Source organism: Euprymna scolopes, chromosome 21, assembly GCF_053919585.1.
Source record: "Euprymna scolopes isolate OS-2025 chromosome 21, ASM5391958v1, whole genome shotgun sequence".
Classification (NCBI taxonomy): Eukaryota; Metazoa; Mollusca; class Cephalopoda; order Sepiida; family Sepiolidae; genus Euprymna; species Euprymna scolopes.
Window position 1 is genome coordinate 37,846,595 of NC_136502.1, and position 6,000 is coordinate 37,852,594.

The following is a 6,000-nucleotide window of genomic DNA, read 5'->3' on the forward strand; positions in this document are numbered from 1 at the left end:
TAATAATAATAATAATAACAACAACAACAAAAGAAGGACAGGATCCCCTAAGTGTGGATAATAAAATGCTTAAAAATGTATAAAATACCAAGCAGGATCATCAATATGATAGAAGATGCAATGGGACCATGGAGACTGAAACTGACAGCTGATGGACAACACATAACAGAAATTAACATACAAAAAGGCATCTTCCAAGGAGATTCACTATCACCGTTGCTGTTCATCATAGCCATGATGCCCCGGAAGAATACACTGAGAAAGTGCTAAGCCGGATACAAGTTCTCTAATACAGAGAAAAAAAATGAACCACCTGATGTACATGGACGATTTGAAACTTTTTGCAAGCAATGAAAAGGAACTGCAGACACTAATAAACACTACCAGGATCTTTAGCCAGGATATCCAAATAGAATTTGGTATGAAAAAGTGTGCACTACTAGTTATAAGAAAAGGAAAAATTAGAAACAACAGAAGGCATGGAACTACCCAACCAAACAGAGATGAGGGCACTAGGGGAACAAGACTCCTATAAATAGTTGGGAGTCCTGGAAGTAGAATCCATCAAAGCAACAGAAAGGAAAGAGAGAATTGGAAAATTAATACCTCAGGAGAAGAAGAAAACTCCTGGAAACTAAATTATACAGCAGAAACCTAATAAAAAGTATAAACACATGAGCAGTATCACTATTAAGACACTCTGGACCGTACATAGGGTGGACTAAAGAAGAACCGAAACAGCTCGCCCAGAAGACCAGGAAACTCATGACCATACACAATGCATTACACGCAAAGGACGATGTTGACCGACTCTACGTGAGAAGGAAAGACGGCGGGAGAGGGCTGTGTGAATGATAAACTTTGCTGTTCCAGCTGACCACAGCGTGAATATCAAAGAAAAGGAGAAACGGAGCAAATGCACAGAGCTAGCCAGAGTGCTGAGTGATTATAAAGAAAATCAAAATAATACCTATAATAGTAGGAGCACTAGGAACAATCCCCAAAAACTTTGAAAAAAGAATGGAAGAAATTGGAAACAGAGGAATGGTTGGAAATACAGTGAATAACAATAATGAAAACAGCTGGAATATTAAGGGAAATCCTTGATTAAGGAAACTAATATGCATGAGCCACATGCGCGGGCCAGACAAACTGTTGCAGAAGAAATGTTACATGGAACCAAAAACATTGACGCTGCATATCTAGAAGTTCTCTATCCCCCTATTACCTCATCATTCTCCCCCCCCCCAGAAAAAAAGAGTGATGCGAAATAGCCAGGAAGGGTCAAGGAGGATGGAAAGACCAAGTAGAGAGTGCTGAACAGACTTCTGCTGGACAAGTACAAAGAGAATTGGAACCTTGAGGAGGCTTATTGTCACTCAAATTCCAGTGGAAATCAATGACTGCTGCCAGCAAAAAATCAGTGGTAAGCAGTTGTTGTGATAACACAAATTCATTTGCGAATGTTATCAAAGGAGGTGGAGAGTACTGGAAATCTGGAGAGACTTGTCACTCAGCTTCCAGGGAACACCACAGGCTTTTTTTTTTCGAGGAGAGATCTTTGATGACCTGTGTGTAAGCTCCTTGTGAGTCAATAATAATAAAGATCTTTTTTCTTCTTCTTCTTCTCCTTCTTTTTCTTCTTATTATTATTGATAATAATAATAATGATGATGATCATGATGATGATATTTTGCTGCAGGAGAGGCAGTCTATTGATGACAGCTGACTGTTGTGAGTTCAGAGTAGCGGCGTTAAGGATAGATAATTCAATATTGCCCCCCCCCCCTAAAAAAAAACAACTAAAAATCCATTTTAGACTACCCATTTCATTAGGTTTTTGTCAGGAAAATAAGGCAAGGTGAAATGTACATGCTAAGACTAAGCTGGCTGACAGCCAATCTCGTTTTATTCACGTCCATGTGAGAATTTACATTTCAAGAGAGGCAACTCCCTCGATAACATCTCCCCCTTTTTATTTTAATAGTCTTTGTTGTTCCTCAGTCTCCATGCTACATTATCTCTTTTAATTATTCATTTATTTATTCTTTAACTAATTAATTAATTTATTATTATTATTTTTAGATTAATTAATCGATTTTATTTGTCAGAGATCTAGCTTAATAAGTGGTCTCTACAGATGGCCAGACCTGGTTGTTGTATAGTCTTGTTGTTGGACATGTTGTTTTTACAGTCTATTTCCTTGGTGGATGACCGTCTTCATGGGACTCCAATTTGTGAGCCTCGATTATTTTGTTGGGTGGTTTGGGTACAATGTGTTGTCAATTGCATCAGATTATTGTCCCTTTATCTTTAGTCTGTAGAACATAGGAGCATGGTGTAGTTGCTGTTCCAACAACAACCATCACCTTCTTGGTTAGAAAGATTAGGACTTCTGTCCCATACTGTTGTACGATTTTTCAGTGGTAGTAGCTCGTTAGCTCTATGTGATATGCAATGAGTCATATGAGTCGTAGTTCAGGCTTTTGGTTTTCTTCCCTCTGTCTGAAGCATTTGAGATCGAGCCATTTTAGTAGACTTGGGTGAGTCGAGACATGCATCCTCAGGCATTGTCCCATTAACTGGACCCACAGTCCATTGGTGTTGCTCTTTATGCCAGCAAAAAAAAGACATTCGCCTTTTGCCTTCTTTAACGATTCTTTCATTGTTTTCGCACAGATCTCTGCCGTTCCATTGCTTTGAGAATAGCAATGGTTGTTTGTGACATGCTGAAATCCTTAGCCGTCTGCAAATTCGGCAAAGTCTTTTGAGGTGTATTGACTTCTTGGATCCGTTCTTAGGATGACCGATACTCTATGTCTCGCAAAAAACAGTCTTCTGGATCTTTATTATAGCTCTGGAGGTCATGGCAACCTTTGCACATTTAGAGAAGTAGTCAACAACTGCGACATAGCTGTGGCCTTTCAACTCTAACCGATCAGAGGCTAGAGTGTGCCATGGTCTCGTTGGACGCTCTGTTGTTATGAGAGGTTCGGCCAGTTGTTAGCTTAGCTCATTACATTTCGGACAGTTTTCTACGGCCTTTTTTTCTGGTCAGGTAATTCTGGCCACCACATGCATTGAAAAGTTTGTTGTCTGCACCTAATGATTCCCTGGTGACCAGAATGAATTTTGGTAATCATGGTTGGTTTCTGCAGCGAACGAAATATGATCTATGTGCTATACCTCAGTAGCTCATTTTCACATGTGATGCTGCCATAGTAGGCCTAATATGGTTTGAACAATGCTGGAACATGGTCATTTGATGACCAGCCATTTCTTACATATTGTGATATGTAGGTGATGGCTTCGTCATCTTAGGTGACTTCCTCCAACACTTTTAGATGTTTTCTGTTGCAGGCAAGGATTCCATTATGGTATGAACGAAAGCTGTTGCTTCCTCATCTAGGTCAGTACCCTGTTTGGCGGGCCATTACTGATCATCACTCTTGGTAGAGCATCAAAGACATAGCTATTATTGTATCTTGTTATTGTATCCATACCTCATTAAACGTACCCAAAATCTCTGTATCCTTTTTTTTTTTTTTTTTTTTTTACACAGGCATCACCACATTATCAAGGCCAAGAGGCCACTCAAGGATAAGGGTTAAAGAGTGTACAGTAGAGATTGGAAAATATAGTAATCATTAGTAATGAAAATTCGGTAAATTTGTTAACTTATATGGAATGGCTCATCAAGAACTTATTTACGTTAGACTTGAAGACAACCATATTATACTCAGCCGGAAAGCAGGAAAATGGAAGATAATTCCACAGGCGTGCAGTTCTAAGAAAGAAGCTTTGTTCATAGAATCTACATTTAGGTTTAGGCACAGATAAAGAGTGGGGGGGAATTATTGATCGTGTTTTCAGCTAGACGAGTGTTTCTTGTGAAAGTTTGGCGAGGGGGGGGGGGACCATAGACTGAAGCTCAGTTCTTGTTGATAATCCACTGAGGCCCTTGCTGCCTAGTAGTGCCACTAATGGTTTATGATCTGTCTTCACCGTAAAGTGCAAGCGAATAAGGTAGTCAGAGTAGCGTTCACAAGCCCATGTTATCACCAGGCTTCCTTTTCTATTTGAACATAACGAGTTTCAGTTTCTGAGATGGTTTGTGAAGTATAGGTGACGGGGTGCACTTTTGCCTCGGAAGATGAAGTGTCTGTAGAAACCACAGTCTCATTCGAAGAGTTATAAATGCGTAGCACAGGTGTTGAACACAATGTTTTCTTGATGGAGCTGAATGTTTCATGTTGTACACTGTCTCAAACGAATGCGTATTTCTTGCCTAACAAATCCCTTAGTGATTTAGACATGTCTACCAGGTTTGGAATGAATTTTCCCAGTTGGTTCACCATCCCTAGAAATCAGCGCATTTCTATTATGTTTTGTTGGCATTGGAAAGTTGAAGACACCGGTGAGCCTTTCTGGATCTGATTGTAGGACGTCAGCACTGAGTATGTGCAGTGATGGTTTGGATTTTTTGCATTTTTAAGTGTTGAGCATACTGTCAGCTCCTGGATTTTCTTAGTTCACTTTTTAGTCAGACATCATGTTGATTTTTTTTTTGCCATAGATTAGCACATCAGTTTCATTCTCTAGTACTTGTAACATTCCAATGGGAAGGCGGTTAAATTGGTGCCATATGAATGAACTGATGAATGTTGTCAGTGCAGAGGGTTCTGATGAAAGCAGAATTTACCAATATCGGCTGTTGGTGTCCAGTTTGTTCATGATTCTCACTTTTCCTAACTGATTCAGAAAGTGGTCAGAAATTGGTAGCATGTGGAGTTCACATTTGAGCTTTGTGAGATCTACATATATTCTAACCTTCCTGTTTGCTTTTAGTACTGCCACCATTTAGTGGGTTTGTCAATCTTGCTTGGGTGGACGATTACAAGCTTAAGTACTTTGATAAGTGGTTTACTTAATAGTGGCTCCTCAAAATTGGGAATAATAAACATCCACTGTTCTGCTGTAAGTTTTTTATGCGTGATAGTTACAGTGATTGTTCAAATCTCTTTCAGTGGAATGCGGCACAGACCATGCAGAGTTTTATAGGTATCTGAGAGGGCTCTACTTAGTTTGTAGATGTTCTCAAGGATTGCAGTCACATCTGCACCAGGGTGCAATCTGAGCAGCAGTGGTATTCCATTGACAGTGCAGGAGGATGGAAAGACCAAGTAGAGAATGCTGAACCTCTTGCTTAGGTTTGCTCAAGCTGATTTTCGATATCACGTGGACATCGAGATTTGCACTCTGGTCACTTGCACTGCCAACTGAGTCATGCTTTTCATTTAATCTTCTCACATAGAAACATTGGACACAGTGGACAATCGTGCTACAATTGTGGCTGGTGACTGAAATGGTGGGACATGATGCCCTTGTTACCATAGCGATAATATCCAACTTCCGGTCCACCTGTTTTGACCTAGTATTTACTCTTCCTTTGTCTATGAGTTCTTTTGTTGACTGATGAAATGGACAGTAATCTCACTATCAGCTGATCTTTCACTACTGATGCGCTCTGGTGATTGCAGGAGACATTGTTTTAGCGAGTTCGTTTGTTCCTCGAACAAAGATTCTATTTTTCCGTACAATTAAATGGCAACATGGTCAAATTTGAAAACAAAACTTTTACTTTTTAGAATGGGTGTTCACTTTACTGTATAAATATAATGTAAAATGATCACCCACCTTTTGACTACACACAGAACGGTCAACCATTTTGGTTACATGGCCTACAAAGTAAATGTCTCTAACATGACTCCTTTTAAAGTGCATAGAAGGAAATTTTGGCATTTTGGAGTGAACTAGATTATTAAAAAAAAAAAAAAAAAATTCCACTCTTTTAGGTTTGCTTCATTTTCTCTATAAATATAAAACGGAAGTCTTACACGGTCCCCTGTACCATTTCTCTCTCTCTCTCTCTCTCTCTCTCTCTCTCTCTCTCTCTCTCTCTCTCTCTCTCTCTCATTCGAATACCCACCCTGAAAGCAT